An 18784-nucleotide genomic window follows, 5' to 3' on the forward strand; every position below is an offset into this window, starting at 1 on the left:
CTTCACATAGAGTTTATCAGGTTGTTGATTGTGGCCTGTGGAATGTTGGTCCACTCCTCTTCAATGACTGTGCGAAGTTGCTGGATATTGGCAGAACCTGGAACTCGCTGTCGTATACGCCGATCCAGAGCATCCCAAACATGCTCAATGGGTGACATGTCCGGTGAGTATGCTGGCCATGCAAGAACTGGGATGTTTTCAGCTTCCAGGAATTCATTCATTCATCATCATCAGTCACTACTCTTAGTGTAGTTGTTGCTACTGTTGTTGCTGTGCAACTGTCTGTCTGTCTCTGTCTCTCTCTCTCTCTCTCACTCTCTCTCTCTCACCCCAACTGGTCGAGGCAGACGACCACCCACCTAGAGCCAAAGGGTCTGTCCTAGGTTTCTGCCTCTTAACAGGCAGTTTTTCCTTGCCCCCGTCACCAAGTGCTTGCTCATGGTGGTACTGTTGGGTCTCTGTAAATGTTATAAGGAGTTCGGTCTAGACCTGCTCCATTTGAAAAGTGTCCTGAGATAACTTCTGTTATGAATTGGCGCTATACAAATAAAATTGAATTGAATTGTGTACAGATCCTTGCAACATGGGGCCGTGCATTATCATGCTTCAACATGAGGTGATGGTCGGGGATGAATGGCACAACAATGGGCCTCAGGATTTCGTCACGGTAAGTAAATGTCATCAATAAAATGCACCTGTGTTCGTCGTCCATAACACACGCTTGCCCATACCATAACCCCACCGCCACCATGGGCCACTCGATCCACAATGTTGAGATCAGCAAACCGCTCACCCACACAACGCCATACAGGCTGTCTTCCATCTGCCCTATACAGTGAAAACCGGGATTCATCCATGAAGAGAACACCTCTCCAAAGTGCCAGACGCCATCGAATGTGAGCATTTGCCCACTCAAGTTGGTTGCCACGACGAACTGCAGTCAGGTTGAGACCCCGATGAGGACGACAAGCATGCAGATGAGCTTCCCTGAGACGGTTCCTGACAGTTTGTGCAGAAATTCTTTGGTTGTGCAAACTGATGGTTGCAGCAGCTACCCGGGTGGCTGGTCTCAGACGATTTTGGAGGTGAAGATGCTGGATGTGGAGGTCCTGGGCTGGTGTGGTTGCACATGGTCTGCGGTTGTGAGGCCAGTTGGATGTACTGCCAAATTCTCTGAAACGCCTTTGGAGGCGGCTTATGGTAGAGAAATGAACATTGAATTCACGGGCAACAGCTCTGGTGGACATTCCTGCATCTGTGGCATTGTGCTATGTGATGGAACTGCACATTTTCGAGTGGCCTTTTATTGTTGCCAGCCTACGGCACACCTGTGCAATACCCATGCTGTCTGATCAGCATCTTGATATGCCACACCTGTGAGGTGGAGGGATTATCTCGGCAAAGGAGATGTGCTCACTAACAGATTTTGACAGATTTGTGGACAATATTTGAGAGGAATAGGCCTTTTGTGTACATAGAGAAAGTCTTAGATCATTGAGTTAAGCTCATGATGAATGGGGGCAAAAACAAAAGTGTTGCGTTTTGTTCAGTGTAGTTAACAGTAGCTTCATCAGCAGTTAGCAGCTAAAGTACAGATAATGGGTAAAGCTATCTGTAAATCACTGACAGTTGAAGAAGAGCAGCCAGAGGGTATGAGAGGGAAAAACAGAAAATGTAACCTGCCATCATCTGGGATGTTGTCCCTGGAAACTGACTGGTATCTATAATGTTACTGTGGTGGAAATGTGTTTAATAAAACATTTAATTAAACATATGATCTTGTCTTTCTGTAAGGTTTTATTCAAGTCATCCATGAATGGTCTCAACGCAACCGTCAAACACTCTCGTATGTGAAAGTCTGAAAGAGCCGAGATTGGAAGAAGCAGTATGGTTTTATCCCTGTTGGAGCATCACTCTAACACAGTTACACATTCCTGAGTTCTGGGACAGTAAACAAACAGATGTGTGGTGAGATGATCATGTCCTTGGCTTCTTAGTGAAGTCTCAACATCCCGCTGTTTACTTGTACATAGAGTGTAGTTAGAAACAGGGCTAAAGGTTACATGCATAAAATAGTCTCTTTAACAGTTGCGTATGGTTTTACAATGACCAGGTCAAAGGGTTGTATAGGTTCTTAAAAATTGCCATTACATTACCACTACACATCTTGTATTGAAACCTCTTAAACGTCTTAACTTGAGGATTAAGACTTGAGGCCTTTAGCTCCCTCAATCAGCCACCTCTGTGCCTGGATACATTCTACTCCAAAATATAAACATTGTTCTTTAAATAGCATTAGCTTAAGAGGAATTTATTACTGCGTTGAATAAGTTTCTAAAGCCTCCTCAATCTGTCGTACATATGGAGTGTTATTATCAAAGCTGAGTACAGTTATAATGACATCCTGCAGGGCACCTAATATTTCAGAATGTAGGGAGAGACTGTAACACTAAACATTATCCGCAGTGTCTTACAGATTCATAAACGTTATAACGTCATAAAAGCTGAGTCAGGTGAGGTCGCACTTGAGGAAAAGGCAGGACATTTTTTACTCTCATTTCAAAGATTGAGTTCAGAGAAATGGCACATATAAAATTCACTTAGTATGCTGATTTGTCTGCATCCTTTAAGGCAGGCCTTTTAACAGCTTTCATCTCTCCATAAAGGGATTCAATTCCTGGGTAGAGAGGCACTGGGGGCCGGCAATAATCACCCTGCTTCAGAAGCCCTTAAGCTCATGTTATGATGAAGGCAAACTGTCAAGTGCTAAATAGAAAAACATTATGTGCTCTCTTTTTGGGAAATGCACCTGTCATTTCGTATCGGTTGCATGCATATCCCAGAACAGGCTGGAAACATTATCTGTCACTTTTACTCTCCCAGCACATATCTCTTAAAAGGTGGAGAAATAAAGCAGTGCATTGAATGCTGTATGGGTCACAGCTCCTTGCAAGCGTGGAGCGTGTTCTCTCTGCTTCCCAGCCCCCCATACCCACCCCTCTATACCACTGGGAAAAAGGGCTTTGAGTACAATCCATGATTACAAGGATTAGATTGGTTGCTAAACCTGGAGGGTAACTCTCATGCAGTTTCAAATCACACTAGATGGCCTTTCCAATGGCCAACTGCAAAGACTGAGAAGCAAAGGGAAGAAGAAAGGGTGATAAAGAGAGACAGGGAGAAATGTTTTGGCATCACACACGATGCATTTCACTGTGAATGCATCCAAGTCAACTGTGAATAATATTTGGAACTGCAGGATACACAGCATTTAGAGAACAGCCGAAAGCCTTGAAACACAAGGCCTGCATGAGCAGTCCCTGATGAACTTAAAAAAAAACAAAACACTGGGTAGTCTATGATGCATTTCAGCCCATAATTAGGGCAAAGCACACTCCTCTAATTAAACAAATTTAATTTAATTTGAGAGGATTATTACGGCTCTTCCGAGAATCTTCATCAACAAATTGGCTGAAATGCCTCCCGCACTGTTCCCAAATGGTGGCAAATGCTTTCACTGGTTTTAACTCATTAGATCTGGATGTCCACTGCTTCTAGACACCACATTCTTTATCATTAAACCTTAGGCAAGCCAGAAATATTCCAGCATGTGGAAAAGAGTTGAAGTAGAATCTCTGTCAGATATGTCTGTGCCCAAATTTGACTTAGATACACACAATCAGCAAAATCTTTCTAACCAGTTCTGTTGAAATGGACCCTGGTGCAGTTTTCCCAGTAAGGAAACATTTGGTTTTCTTGTTTTGGTGTTTTGTTTGTGGTATGAACACATGATTTAGATTAACTACACATAAATCCTTTTATCTGATTGTTAAATCTGTTCAGGAAGTGATCTTATAATTGATTTGTATAAGAAGTAACTGATAACAATCAGCATGGGCATTTTTTCCTGATTAATGGGTCAAGCTGTTTAAACTGCTGTACTTGTATCCTACTCCATGTACTTTGTCAGTTTATTAAGTCCATTAAAAAGTGTGTGATGGCAATCCCACAGTAATGAGCCCTGAATCCTGAATTTCTGCCTGTTAGTCATTTTTCATAACTATTTTGTCCCCCTACTTTCAGGAGTTATGGTGACCTCTTTAACTCTGCAACAATTACAATTGCGGCCAACATTACTGTCTTTCAGAGGCTCTAGTGGGCTCAGTTTTAAAGCTAGCATGAGGATACATGACACACACATCAGAGTAAATTTCAGTTTTTCTGCTTTATTGCTGAAAACATCATTGAATGATATCTGATTGGGTTTGAATTGTTCAATACAACTGATCAGGATACTTTTGACTATGGCAACGGCTGTGCATCCTGATGTTGCAGATGGTAGGCTTACAACAACAATGGGCAATCAGAGACAGTTGTGGCCACATCATTACAGACACCTGCTCTGAGCAGGATGATAGGGGGAAGCTCTAATGACATTGATGATGCTTGGTGCTCAAATGCAGTCAGAGTCAGAATCAGAATCAGATTTATTGCCAGGTAGGTTTTTACACATACGAGGAATTAGTCTTGCTGCAGTGATGCATAAAATATACAATCACACAAAAATATACAAATCACACAACAATCACACACAAAAAAGTACTTTTAAAATATAAATAAATAAAGATAAGAAACTGTGCAAAAAACGGGAGTGTATTAATGTAATGCATATATACAGGGTGGGTTTAAGAGTCAGTGTCAGTGGGGGATCTGGGCCTTGTTATTGAGGACAGAAATAAACAGTTTTTGTGGCGTGATGTTTTGGTCCTGATGGACCACAGCCTCCTGCCAGAGGGAAGTGTTTCAAAGAGTTTGCGTCCAGGGTGGGAGGGGTCAGCCACAATCTTGCCTGCACGCCTGAGGGTCCTGGAGGCATACAGGTCCTGGAGGGATGGCAGATTGCAGCCGATCACCTTCTCAGCAGATGGAATGATACGCTGCAGTCTGCCCTTGTCCCTTGGCAGTGCCAGCAGCGTACCAGATGGTGATGGATGAGGTGAGGATGGACTCGATGATGGCGGTGTAGAAGTGCACCATCATTGTCTTTGGCAGGTTGAACTTCATCAGCTGCCGCAGGAAGTAAATAAGTGAAACTTTATTTATATAGCACCTTTTTGACACAGAGATCCAAAGTGCTTTCCAAACAACAAATAAATAAAACATTACACACACAAACACAAACATAGAGAGCATGTAAAAACAAATAAAGGAAGATAAAACAAAAGGGAGGGATAAATTAAAATAGACACGACAGAAGAGAAAACAAACAAGTAGATCTATAAAAAGGCTTGCCTGTAGAGGTGGGTTTTGAGCAGCCGCTTAAAACAGTCCACAGATTCAGTGAATCTAAGTGATTGGGGAAGACTATTCCACAATGTTGGGGCTAAAACAGCAAAGGCATGGTCACCTTTAGGGCTCTATCTTGCCGATCTGAAACGCAAGTATCAAACGCAAAACGCAAGTAGCTTCGTGGGCAGATCTCGGGCGCTGTTGCTATTATGCCGGTGGGATAAATGACTCTTGCGCCCGGCGCAAATCTAAAATGGGTTGGTCTGAAGTAGCTACATTAGTCATAGGTGTGGTTTGGGTGTAACGTGCAATAAACCAATCAGAGCGTCATCTCACATTCCCTTTAAAAGCAGGCGCACTTGTTCCATGGCGGATTGCTATTATAACGGCGGATTTGCCAGGCGCACGCCAGGAGCGGTTCACAGCCGAGGAGACCGACGTTCTCGTCAGGGCTGTAAAATACCGAGAAGTGACATTATTGACATGAAATAAATGTAACACAGCCATACAATAAATCAAAACAATGTAACGCAGCTTCGCAGGAAGAAGACCCTGGCCTCGGGAGCAGTGCGCACGGGCCGAGCAGTGCGCAAGGGCCAGCTGAGCAGGGAGCGGCGCAAACGCCAAGGTGCAGAGGATCCAGACCCACTACACGCCGGAGGACCACCCATTCCTGCAGCAAACCGGGTTTGACATGCTGCAGCGGGAGCTGTCCGGGATGCGGCAAAGTATTAATGCCCGTCTTGACCTGGTGGCGATGTTGCTGCTGCCTCTCAAGCACATCCCCTCAAGTCTGCGCCCTTAAAATAGCATCTGAATAAGCACCACTGTGTAACCCGCCTCAGCTCTAACTGTTAATGGTTAAGACTGGGGGATACAGGTATGTTTATTTATTAGTGCATTAATTACCTTGTGGACCAGAAAATCAGAAGTCTAGATCGCTACAGGAGAAAGGGGTATTAGCAATATTGCATTGAGTGAGAGTAAAGGATTCACACAACCAACAGGTAAGTTTTAAGTATGTTATATTGTGTTGAATAAAGAAATAAAATTGAGAATAAGAAAAAAACAAATTTAAATTGTCCACATAACATGAGATATCAACACAGTTCTCAATAAACTCAATCACTGAATAATCACAGTCTCTGTTTGGGCGGCTCGCCACTACCACTGAGGTTCCCCTCTACCTCTAAAGAATGGGGGAAATCCCAGCGGAAGAAGAAGAAGTCATCTTCATGCAGATCTCAACCCAGGAATCCAACCAAAGAAAATAAGACCCGGCCTATAAAGGCCAAAAGAGGGTTATTTAAATATTCATATAAAGAAAATATCCTTTTAAATGTAAATAAATGCATATGAACACATATTTATACATATATATTGTAACATTGTTCCCTGATAATCATTTTAACTACTCTTTACTGTGCATTAAATGAACTGAACACATTTCTCATTATTAACATGAGACAAAATGCTTAACATTTCTTTCTCCCCGCCACTCACTCTCAGAGAAACAGAGTGGGGGTAAACAAAACACCGTAATATAAAACACAGAAACATATTTCTGACACAACATACATGAAATTAATGCCTCGTTAATTCCTATTAACATTAGCAATTGCACCTTCCAACTCCATTTATCAGTCTAACTTCAGTAAAGTTTACTCACCAGAGGCTCAAGCATCACATATACACACACTCCGGGTACAAGGCAGAACACAGCTCTCATCAGTCCAGGTTTCACTTTTTGAAGAGACAGGGACACGGGAGTTCAGTAACGTATAACCTCAAAACAGAATTTAGCGGAGTAAATGTGGCTAATAGCACGGGCTAGCGCCATGCTGCTAATAAACACAACTCACGTTCTCCTTCGTCTGTCACAAAACACACGGTCCGCTAATCAAGAAGAAAAGCTTCGCTCTCTGCACCGACGATAAAATTAACGTTGGGAAGACGTTGGAATATTTGGCTCTCTTACACAAAACAGTGATATCTGCAGCAACAGGTTAGCATGACGCCACCTTGACGTTGGTCCGGCAGAGAGAGAGAAAAACACGACAGCACGCACACCTTGATGGCGTCTCCTTGGTAACGCTACGTTACATCACGTGAACTCCCAATGTCACCCGAATCTTTCACACTTTCAGAAAGGCACATTCACCACACTTTAAATAAACAAAATATTATTTGTAAACAGACATGAATAACCCGTTTATATTAATTTCTTATAATCTATTAATTTATTTATTGACATATTTAAGATTTTAATCCTAAATCCTATTTATTCACTTCGTGTAAGATTATTTTAAATCAAACTCTATGTATTTATCTGTCACATAGAAAATATGAATTTATTAATTTTTTGATCTAATCAACTAACTGATAGACTGGACTTCTAATAAGGGCCTAGTAACCTGGGTTACAACTGACTTTAGACCCCCGGAGCGCAACTTCATTCCCTAATTTAAGAACGTGCGTCGGTGGAGGGAAAATTCCAATGTGCGTCGAGTGCAAAATAGGAATTATACAAGCGCCAGTGTACAAAGTCAATTGTGCTGAGTGCAAGATAGAGCCCTTAGATTTACAGTTAGAGCGTGGAACGGATAAAAGGCAGAGATTTCAGGAGCGGAGTGGCCGAGGAGTGGAATGAGGAACAAGGAGATCTGAAATGTAACTGGGAGCAAGGTCATGAAGTGCCTTATATGTAATCAGTAAGATCTTATAGTTGATTCTGAATTTTACAGGAAGCCAATGAAGGGAGGCAAGAACAGGAGTGGGACCGACGGCTGGTTCTGGGTAAAAGTCTGGCGGCTGCATTTTGTACTAACTGTAATCGATTTAAGGAAGCCTGACTGAGGGACGTGTAGAGGGAATTACAGTAATCTAGACGGGAGAAAATAAAGGTGTGAATTAATTGTTCCAGATCACTGGAGAACAGGAATCTTTTGATTTTTGCTATATTTCATAGCTGCAGGAAACAGGACTGGACAAGTTTTGTGAGATGAAGGTCAAATGTCATATGCTGGTCGAAGATGATACCCAGATTCTTAGCATCTGCATAACAGTGGTATGACATGTCATTGAAGAAGCTGAACAAATGACACAGAGGAAGCATGTGCAGGGAGAACAAAACTGGACCAAGAACCGACACCTGAGGGACACCACACAGCAGGGGAGCGGAAGAAGAAACATGATTATTAATGCAGACATTAAAGACTCTATTAGTCAAGTAGGAATTAAACCAATTTAAGGCTGTACCAGAAATGCCAACCCAGTTCTGTAATCTATCCAGTAAAATGGCGTGATCGATGGTATCAAAGGCTGCAGTCAGATCAAGAAGACTTAAAGCTGCAAGCAGTGTTGGGCGGGACCTCGCACTCCACGCAACTCGGACCACGACAGGAAAATCTCACGTAAATCAGCTCAAAATCGCCATGCAGCGCTTGCCAGTAGGTGGCGCTATCTCTATGTCTGAATATTGTCATGTAGACGTGTTCAGGGCGGGACTCTTATCAAACACGTGAAGTTTCGTTGAGATCAGATAATGTACACTGAAGTTGTCAGGATGTGTTCAGACTAGGACTGTTTCAGAATATGTGAAGTTTATTGGAGATTGGACATTGCACACTGGAGTTATGAGTATTGTTTTATGGCGAATTGGTTGAATTCGACAAGTCGTCACTGGCTAGCGGTTTGACGCACAGTCAGAAATAGCTCATCTTTTCATCTAGTTTGTATGACCACAGAATTCAAAATGGCCAACTTTGATGGAACGCTACAGACACACCCTTCAACATACATGCACAAATAGCACAACTTTTAATCAGGACCGTTTTTTGACTGGACTGACCAATTTTGAAGCAGATCCGATAAATTCCCTAGGAGGAGTTTGTTCAAATACAACGTGAAAAATCACAGAAAATGACCAAAAAAATCAAAATGGCTGATTTTGATGCCACGCCACGGACACGCCCTTTAATGTACATGCACAAATAGCACAGCTTTTAATCAGCACCATTTCTTGATGGTACTGACCAATTTTCAAGTAGATCCGATAAATTCCCTAGGAGGAGTTCTTTCAAATACAACGCGAAAAATTCACCGAAAATGCGCACGGAATTCACTATGGCCAACTTGGAGGGCACGCCCTTCAACGTACATGCACAAATAGCACAACTTTTAATCAGAACCATTTTTTGACTGTACTCACAAATTTTGAAGCATATCCGATAAGTAGGTAGAACTAGTAGGAGTTTGTTCAAATACAACGTGAAAGTGAAAATCAAAATGACTTCCTGTGGGGTTTCGGGTATCGGTCCAAGAGGCTTTTTTGTACGTCCCGGCATGCTACATGTCCCTACTGAGTTTCGTACATATCGGTGAAACGTGGCGCCGGGGCTGCTGTTTTCTTATCCTATAGGGGGCACTACAAACACGACGAATACGATTTTTGGTATGTGAGATTCAGGCACCACTCTACACGTGCCCTGTGAATTTCATATTCATAACTATTATGGTCTCCGCACAGTGATTGTTGACACATTTTTTAGCGAGCCTCAGGGAGCCATAGGGAAGCATCGTACCAAGGTTCATCTTAATCACACATACCATTGTAGAGATATAAACTTCATTTTAAACAGCGCCACCTTGTGGGGATGGCCTGAAATTGTGCAGGATGCCTAAGGAAGACATGTGGAACTATGGACCCAAGTTTGGTGTCAATCGGACATACCAATGTGGAGAAATGGTCCACTTCCTTTTTTGACGAAAAAACACAGGAAGTGCTAATTTTATAACGTGCTGGATTTTTGAAATATCAAAATTCTTTTAATCACTTTTTCATTATGAGGGTCCTCAGATGCAACGTGAAAAGTTTTGTGCGAATCGGACAAAGCGCATGGGGGAACACGGACAAGTAATTTATGAACATTTCATGCTCTAGCGGAGAGAAATTATAGGTGGAAGTGGGCGTGGCCTATATGGGGAGATTCAGCTCTATTCACCGAACGCGTGGATACAAAGTTTTTGAATGTGCGACAAACTATGCAGAAGTTATTAGCCTAAAAGCATTTTTTATGATAGTAGTGCTACCTAGTGGCCAACCCGAAAGCGACGCATAGAATATCACATTTTTCACCAGGCCTGACAACTTTGCCAAATAAAATTGACTTTTCGTGTATGTTCAGGGGGGCAAAAACGTAATCAAAAGTGCTAAAAATAATAATAATAGGTAAGAAGAAACAGAGATCGGAGCAAAATCAGACAGTAAAATAGGATGACTGATCATTGCAGGGGGAAGAACAGTGAGGGGAAAATGAGACCTTATACCATCGATCATGCCAATGAAAAAAGACAGGAATTTTTCAGTCAGCAGGAGAGGAGGCCTGGATAGCAGGAGGAGATGGAGTTACACGCTGGTTGATAGTAGTAAACAAAAACCTTGGGTTATGTTTATTGCTAACAATCAGATCAGAAAAGTAGGCAGCTCGCGCATCTTTAATAGTCTAGTTCAATTTAAATAGTAGTTCCTTCATGTAGAGGCGTTGGACTTCAAGTTTGTGCTTTTTCCAATTTCGCTCTGCCTTCCTATATTCCCTTCTTTGTTGTCTAATATTGTTGTTGATCCAGGGAGTTTTATTTATAACTGGGACAGCCCCGGATGTATATGGAGCAGAAAACTCAAGGGCTGAAGTACATAAATTATTAAACCAGCTAATTTGATCATTAATGTTGAGAAAGTGAGGAGGAGAATTAGCTAGACCAGAAAAATGGCTACAGAATGTGGCTGCAGACTGATTATTAAAGATTGGATTATACGTTTCTGGGATAGTGAAGCAGTTATAAAATGAGTATAAAAAGTAATACATTTGTGGTCAGAGACAAAATCATGCATATTCAGGGAACTAAGAGACAGATCCAGAGTAAAAACTAAGTCAAGGGTGTGCCCACGGTTATGTGTAGGGCCTGAGACGTGCTGCACAAGGTTAAAAGATTTTAAATGTTTAAAAAGTCTGTGGCAAATGGATTTGAAGTTTTATCAATATGAATGTTAAAGTCACCAGCTATAATATCCTTTGAGCACGAGAGAGGACAGTTGGTCAGAGAATTCAGTGAGGAAACCACTGCTGGAGTTGGAATTGGGGGGACGGTAAATGATTATACAGCAGATGAGGTCTTCACGCACAATTTTAAAAGTTAAAATTTCAAAACTGTTAAAAGAGCCAAGGCTAAGTGGAATACAAGTAAAACATTTTTTAAAGACAGCTGCAATACCCCCACCCCGGCCTGTTAGTCAAGCGGGGAGCACTCCCCAGGTTTTAGCCAGGTTTCAGTAAGAAACATAAAATCAAGCTTATGGTATGTAATAAGATCACTGAGAATGAAGGATTTATTAGCCATAGACTGTGCATTCAGAAGAGCACAGGCAACTGGGATAAGAGGTTTAGCTGGAGTGGAAATACCACAGTAAACCGTAACCAAATTATGAGATCTAGCCGTAGAAGAGACAGAGTGGGTAGAGTAGTGGGTTTTAAATCTAGGCATAATTCTGACAGGAATACTGTAAAAGCCTGGGGGGGTACAGTTAAATGGACTCATTGCAGGTCAAGATATACAGGCTTTACAGGAGTGCAGAGTCAGTTCAATGTTGGTGGATAAGAGGCATGACCCTTCCAGTGAAGGATGGAGGCCGTCCAGCTTAAAAAATTGAGTCCGAAATAAAAAGGCGGGGAAATTGTCAACAAAAGGAATATCTCTGGTCAGACAACAACCCTTGAGCCAGATGTGGAGTTGGCGAAGGCGACTAAACTTCATGTTACCAAAACGAGGTGAGGGGAGCGGACCGGAAATAATTACCTGCTTCCCGGTGACCAGCAGACTGTCCACAAAATGAATGAACTCCTCTTTGAGAGTCTCTGACTGCTGGTATTTGATGTAATTTGTGCCAGCTTGGACGATGACTGCAGTGGCGGAGTTGTAGTTGTTAATCTGCTGTAGAGCGCTGGGTGTAATGTCCTTAACGCGGGCACCAGGATAGCAGAAAGTCCGGCCGCCAAATACTGCCACGTGTCGAACCATCGAGATGCCGGCAACAAGCACCGACGGAGGACACCGAGCCTGGGCGTGGAGGTCTGACCGCCTGGAGGACTGGACCCGAGAGACTGCAGGTGATGCGCAGGCCGGGTTGCGCGTAGAAGACATTTGCCCATTTGCAGCGGCAGCAGGGGAGACCCAAGGGGCCGTAGCAGCCAATGGACAAGGGGAGTTGAGGTCCACCGGATGAGTGGCAGACGGATGAACCAGGCCAGTGGGATTTGGTCGGTCCTGGCGTACAGGTGAAGGTAGGCGATCCGGACGAGTACCACTCCTATCATTATCAGTTAGCTATGGCTTTTCCCTCTCCCTCTGCTCTGTCCTGCTCAGTGTGTCAGATGTTTAGTCATTCCTCTGCCTCCTTTATTGATAATGGTACATGTATTAAGTGTAGTTTTTTTACTGTGCTGGTAAGTTAGAGGAATGGCACCGCACCACAGAGATGTCTTTAGCCGCTATAGTTAGCCAGCCCCCAGTAGCCGGTGCGGGCCGACCGAAGGTAGCTTCTGCTAGCCGTCCTTCGGTAGTTCCCCCGGTAGATCCCGAGCAGCCTGGATGACAGGGAGGCTGGGTGACTGAACGGAGGAAGACTAAACCACAGAAGCCCACAGTTCACCACTAACCCATTCACGTTTCTGATAAATTTTCCCCACTCAACGACACACCCGCTGAGGAACCAACTTTGATTATTGGCAGCTCGATAGTCAGAAACGTGAAGTTAGCGAAGCCAGCGGCCATAGTTAAATGTATCCCTGGGGCCAGAGCGGGCGACATCGAATCCTATTTAAAACTGCTGGCTAAAGATAATCGTAAATATGGTAAGATTGTTATCCACGTCTGCGGTAATGATACCTGTTTACGCCAATCGGAGGTCACTAAAATGAATGTGGACTCGGTGTGTAACTATGCTAAAACTATGTCGGACTCCGTAGTTTTCTCTGGACCCCTGCCCAATGTGATCAGTGATGACATGTATAGCCGCATGTCGTCATTCCACCGCTGGCTGTCGAGGTGGTGTCCAGCAAACGATGTGGGCTTCATTGATAACTGGAAGCCTTTTTGGGGAAAACCTGGTCTGATTAGGAGAGACGGCATCTATCCCACTTTGGATGGAGCGGCTCTCTTATCTAGAAATATGGCAACGTTTATTTCTAAAACCTGACAGTCCAGAGTTTGGACCAGGAAGCAGAGCTGCTGTCTTACACGCTTTCTTTAGAACAGTCACCCACTCAAAACCCCATAGAGACTGTGTCTGTCCCCCGACCACCTAAATTATTTAAAGAAATACAAACAAGAGGAGTTAAACATAAAAACCTAATAAAAATTAAAACCAACTCCTCAGTAGCACAAAATAAGAGAATGAAATGTGGACTGTTAAATATCAGGTCTCTGTCCTCTAAAGCTGTTTTAGTGAATTAATTAATATCAGATTATGATATTGATTTACTTTGTCTTACTGAGACCTGGTTGTCCCACGAGGAGTATGTTAGCCTAAATGAATCCACCCCCCCCAGTCATATTAATACTCACATTCCTCGAGGCACCGGCCGAGGAGATGGAGTAGCAGCCATATATGATTCGAGCGTTTTAATGGACCCTAAACCAAAACTAAATTATAATTCATTTGAAAGCCTTGTTCTTAGTCTTTCTCACCCAAACTGGGAAACATTGCAGCCAGTTCTATTTGTTATAGTGTACCGTGCTCCTGGCCCTTACTCTGATTTTATATCTGAATTCTCAGAGTTTTTATCAAGTTTAGTCCTTAAATCAGATAAAGTAATTATTGTGGGTGATTTTAATATTCATGTGGATGTTAACAATGACAGCCTTAGTAATGCATTTATCTCATTAATAGACTCAATTGGCTTCTGTCAGAGTGTAAATAAACCAACTCATTGTTTTAATCACATCTTGACCGTGTTCTATCATATGGCATTGATATTGAACATTTAATAGTCTTCCCACATAATCCTTTCCTATCTGACCATTATTTAATAACTTTTGAATTCATACTATTAGATTATAAGCCATTAGGCAAGACTTCCTACAGCAGATGTCTATCTGACAGTGCTGTAGCTAAATTTAAGGAGGAGATTCCTTCAGTGTTTAATTCAATGCCATGTCTGAATTTAACAGAGTCCTATAACAACTTTAGTCCCTGAAATTGATAATCTTGTCGATAGTGCTACAGGCTCACTACGATCAACATTAGACTCTATCGCTCCTATAAAAAGGAAATTATTAAAACATAGGAGACTAGCACCTTGGTATAACCACCAAACCCGCCAGTTAAAGCAAATAGCTAGGAAATCTGAAAGGAAATGGCGCTCTTCCAAATTATCAGAATATCGCTCAAATTGGCAAGATGATCTTAAGATTTATAGAAAGGCCCTCCGTAATGCCAGAGGAGCCTATTACTCAGCACTAATAGAAGAAAATAAGAACAACCCTAGGTTCCTCTTCAGCACTGTAGCCAGGCTGACAGAGAGTCACAGCTCTATCGAGCCACATATCCCCATAAACTTAAGTAGCAATGACTTCATGAGCTTCTTCTATAATAAAATTATTACTATTAGAGAAAAAATTAATCACCAACTGCCATCAACAGTTATCAGTGGCTCTCCAAGTTCAGGGACTTCTGTCAATGTAAACTTAGATGTATATTTAGACTGTTTTTCTGCTATCGATCTTCATCAGTTAACTTCAATCATTTCTTCATCGAAGCCATCAACCTGTCTGTTAGACCCGATCCCAACTAGGCTGCTTAAAGAAGTTGTTCCCTTAATTGGCACTTCTTTACTGGATATGATTAATCTTTCTTTATTATCAGGATATGTACCACAGTCCTTTAAAGTAGCTGTAATTAAACCCCTTCTTAAAAAGTCTACTCTTGACCCAGGGGTTTTAGCCAACTATAGACCGATTTCTAACCTCCCGTTCCTCTCTAAGATTCTGGAGAAAGTAGTCGCCAAAGAGTTGTGTGACTTTCTACATAACAATAGTTTATTTGAGGATTTTCAGTCAGGATTTAGAGTTCATCATAGCACAGAGACAGCTCTGGTTAAAGTTAATAATGACCTTCTGACTGCTTCTGACAATGGACTTGTCTCTGTACTTGTATTATTAGATCTTAGTGCTGCATTTGACACCATTGACCATGATATTCTTTTACAGAGACTTGAGCATCAAATTGGCATTAAAGGAACTGCCCTAACCTGGTTTAAGTCATACTTATCAGATCGTACTCAGTTTGTACATGTTAACGATGAATCCTCCATAAATACTAAAGTTAGTCATGGAGTTCCACAAGGTTCTGTACTTGGACCAATACTATTTACTTTATATATGCTCCCTTTAGGCAACATTATTAGGAATCACTCCATTAACTTTCACTGTTATGCAGATGATACGCAGTTATATCTATCAATCAAACCCAATGAAATTAATCAATTATCTAAATTACAAACATGTCTTAAGGACATAAAATCCTGGATGACCTGCAATTTTCTGATGTTAAACTCAGAAAAAACCGAAATTCTTGTTCTTGGCCCCAAAAACCTTAGAGACTCATTGTCTAAAGATATAGTCACTCTAGATGGCATTAACTTGGCCTCTAGCACCACTGTCAGGAATCTTGGAGTTCTCTTTGATCAGGATTTGTCATTTAACTCCCACATAAAGCAGACCTCTAGGACTGCCTTCTTTCATTTACGTAATATTAGAAAAATTAGACACATACTATCACAGACAGATGCAGAAAAACTAATCCATGCATTTGTTACTTCAAGGCTGGATTACTGCAACTCTTTATTATCAGGTTGCCCCAATAAGTCCATTAAAACGCTCCAATTAATTCAGAACGCTGCAGCACGAGTACTGACAGGAACTAGAAAAAGAGATCACATCTCTCCTGTACTAGCTACTCTGCATTGGCTCCCTATAAAATGTAGAATTGAATTTAAAATACTCCTCCTCACCTATAAAGCTCTTCATGGTCAGGCCCCTTCATATCTTAAAGAGCTCATAGTACCCTATTACCCCACTAGAACACTACGTTCTCTGAATGCTGGGCTACTTGTGGTTCCTATAGTCTCTAAAAGTAGAACAGGAGCCAGAGCCTTCAGTTACCAAGCTCCTCTCCTGTGGAACCGGCTTCCAGTTGTGGTTCGGGAGGCAGACACCCTCACCACTTTCAAGAGTAGGCTTAAGACATTCCTCTTTGATAAAGCTTATAGTTAGGGCTGGATCAGGTGAGTCCTGAACCATCCCTTAGTTATGCTGCTATAGGCCTAGACTATCGGGGGATTTCCCATGGTGCACTGAGCTACTCTCTTCCTCTCTCTTTCTGCACTCATTCATGTCCCTTTAATGCATGTTACTAACTCCACTTCTTCCCCGGAGTTCTTGTGCTTTCTCGTCTCGCAGGTTCTCATGGATCCTGGTGGAGCCTCCTGCCATGGTCCTGCTTGACTGCCATTGCCAATACTGTTGTTGCTGTGCACCTGTCTGTCTGTCTGTCGCTCTCTCTCTCTCTCTCTCTCTCTCTCTCTCTCTCTCTCTCTCTCTCTCTCACCCCAACTGGTCGAGACAGACGACCACCCACCTAGAGCCGGAGGATCTGTCCTAGGTTTCTGCCTTTTAACAGGCAGTTTTTCCTTGCCCTTGTCGCCAAGTGCTTGCTCATGGTGGTACTGTTGGGTCTCTGTAATTAATGTTAAAGAGTTCGGTCTAGACCTGCTCTATTTGAAAAGTGTCCTGAGATAACTTCTGTTATGAATTGGCGCTATACAAATAAAATTGAATTGAATTGAATTGAATAAGTCCATTAAAACACTCCAATTAATTCAGAACGCTGCAGCACGAGTACTGACAGGAACTAGAAAAAGAGATCACATCTCTCCTGTACTAGCTTCTCTGCACTGGCTCCCTGTAAAATGTAGAATAGAATTTAAAATCCTCCTCCTCACCTATATATATCATGGTCAGGCCCCTTCATATCTTAAAGAGCTCATAGTACCCTATTACCCCTCTAGAACACCACGTTCTCTGAATGCTGGGCTACTTGTGGTTCCTATAGTCTCTAAAAGTAGAACAGGAGCCAGAGCCTTCAGTTACCAAGCTCCTCTCCTGTGGAGCCAGCTTCCAGTTGTGGTTCGGGAGGCAGACACCCTCTCCACATTTAAGAGTAGGCTTAAGACATTCCTCTTTGATAAAGCTTATAGTTAGGGCTGGATCAGGTGAGTCCTGAACCATCCCTTAGTTATGCTGCTATAGGCCTAGACTATCGGGGGATTTCCCATGGTGCACTGAGCTCCTCTCTTCCTCTCTCTTTCTGCACTCATTCATGTCCCATTAATGTATGTTACTAACTTCACTTCTTCCCCGGAGTTCTTGTGCTTTCTCGTCTTGCAGGTTCTTATCGATCCTGGTGGAGCCTCCTGCCATGGTCCTGCTAGATTGCCATTGCCAATACTGTTGTTGCTGTGCACCTGTCTGTCTGTCTCTTACTCTGTCTCTGTCTCTCTCTCTCTCTCTTTCACCCCAACTGGTCGAGGCAGAGGACCACCCACCGAGAGCCGAAGGACCTGTCCTAGGTTTCTGCCTTTTAACAGGCAGTTTTTCCTTGCCCTTGTCGCCAAGTGCTTGCTCATGGTGGTACTGTTGGGTCTCTGTAAATAATGTTTTAAAGAGTTCGGTCTAGACCTACTCTATTTGAAAAGTGTCCTGAGATAACTTCTGTTATGAATTGGCGCTATACAAATAAAATTGAATTGAATTGAATTGAAATCATTCCCACTTGACAGGGGAGACTGTGGCTCAGAGGAAGAGCAGGTCGCCCTCTAGTCAGAAGGTTGTTGGTTCGATCCCCGGCTCCTCCCCCCACATGTTGGAGTGTCCTTGAGAAAGATACCGAACCCCCAAATTGCTCCCAATGCTGTGTGTGAATGTGTATGAATGCGTTAGTTTCTGTTCAATGGATTTTGACATCACTGAGTGAATGTGTGTGAAAGGGTCAATGTGTAAAAGCACTTTGATTGGTCGGAAGACTAGAAAGGCGCTATACAAGTACAGTTCCATTTGCAATTTTGCACTATGCCACTGGTGAACTTGTGAACTTGTGCAATTTTCTGCACTCAGTAAAAGTAAAGATACCTCTACTAAACAAACCACCTCCTTTATGTGCATTGTGCACTGTGAAAACTTCTCAGGCATTATTTTAAACACCTTTTCACAGAATCTGAGGTAAGGTCCAGGGTTTTGGTCGCAATATGACAATGATCATTGATATCAACCATCAGAATCCAAAACCATTGATGATTTCACATTCCACAAGTATATTAAAGAGACCAATACGAAACACATGCCAGAGACTGTTTGCACTGAATGACCAGGCAGAGCATCA

General features: G+C 42.5%; 1 long non-coding RNA gene across 1 annotated transcript in view; it reads left to right on the forward strand.

Moving 5' to 3' along the window:
- The window catches only part of LOC127371889 (uncharacterized), a 44781-nt gene extending 26619 nt beyond the window's left edge, over positions 1-18162 (forward strand). Inside the window, exon 2 of the long non-coding RNA XR_007886473.1 lies at positions 17619-18162. This is a non-coding gene — a long non-coding RNA (uncharacterized LOC127371889). The remainder of the gene's footprint in view (positions 1-17618) is intronic.
- The last annotated feature ends 622 nt before the right edge of the window (positions 18163-18784 follow it).

The sequence above is a fragment of the Dicentrarchus labrax genome, unplaced genomic scaffold (genome assembly GCF_905237075.1).
Source record: "Dicentrarchus labrax unplaced genomic scaffold, dlabrax2021, whole genome shotgun sequence".
Lineage (NCBI taxonomy): Eukaryota > Metazoa > Chordata > Actinopteri > Moronidae > Dicentrarchus > Dicentrarchus labrax.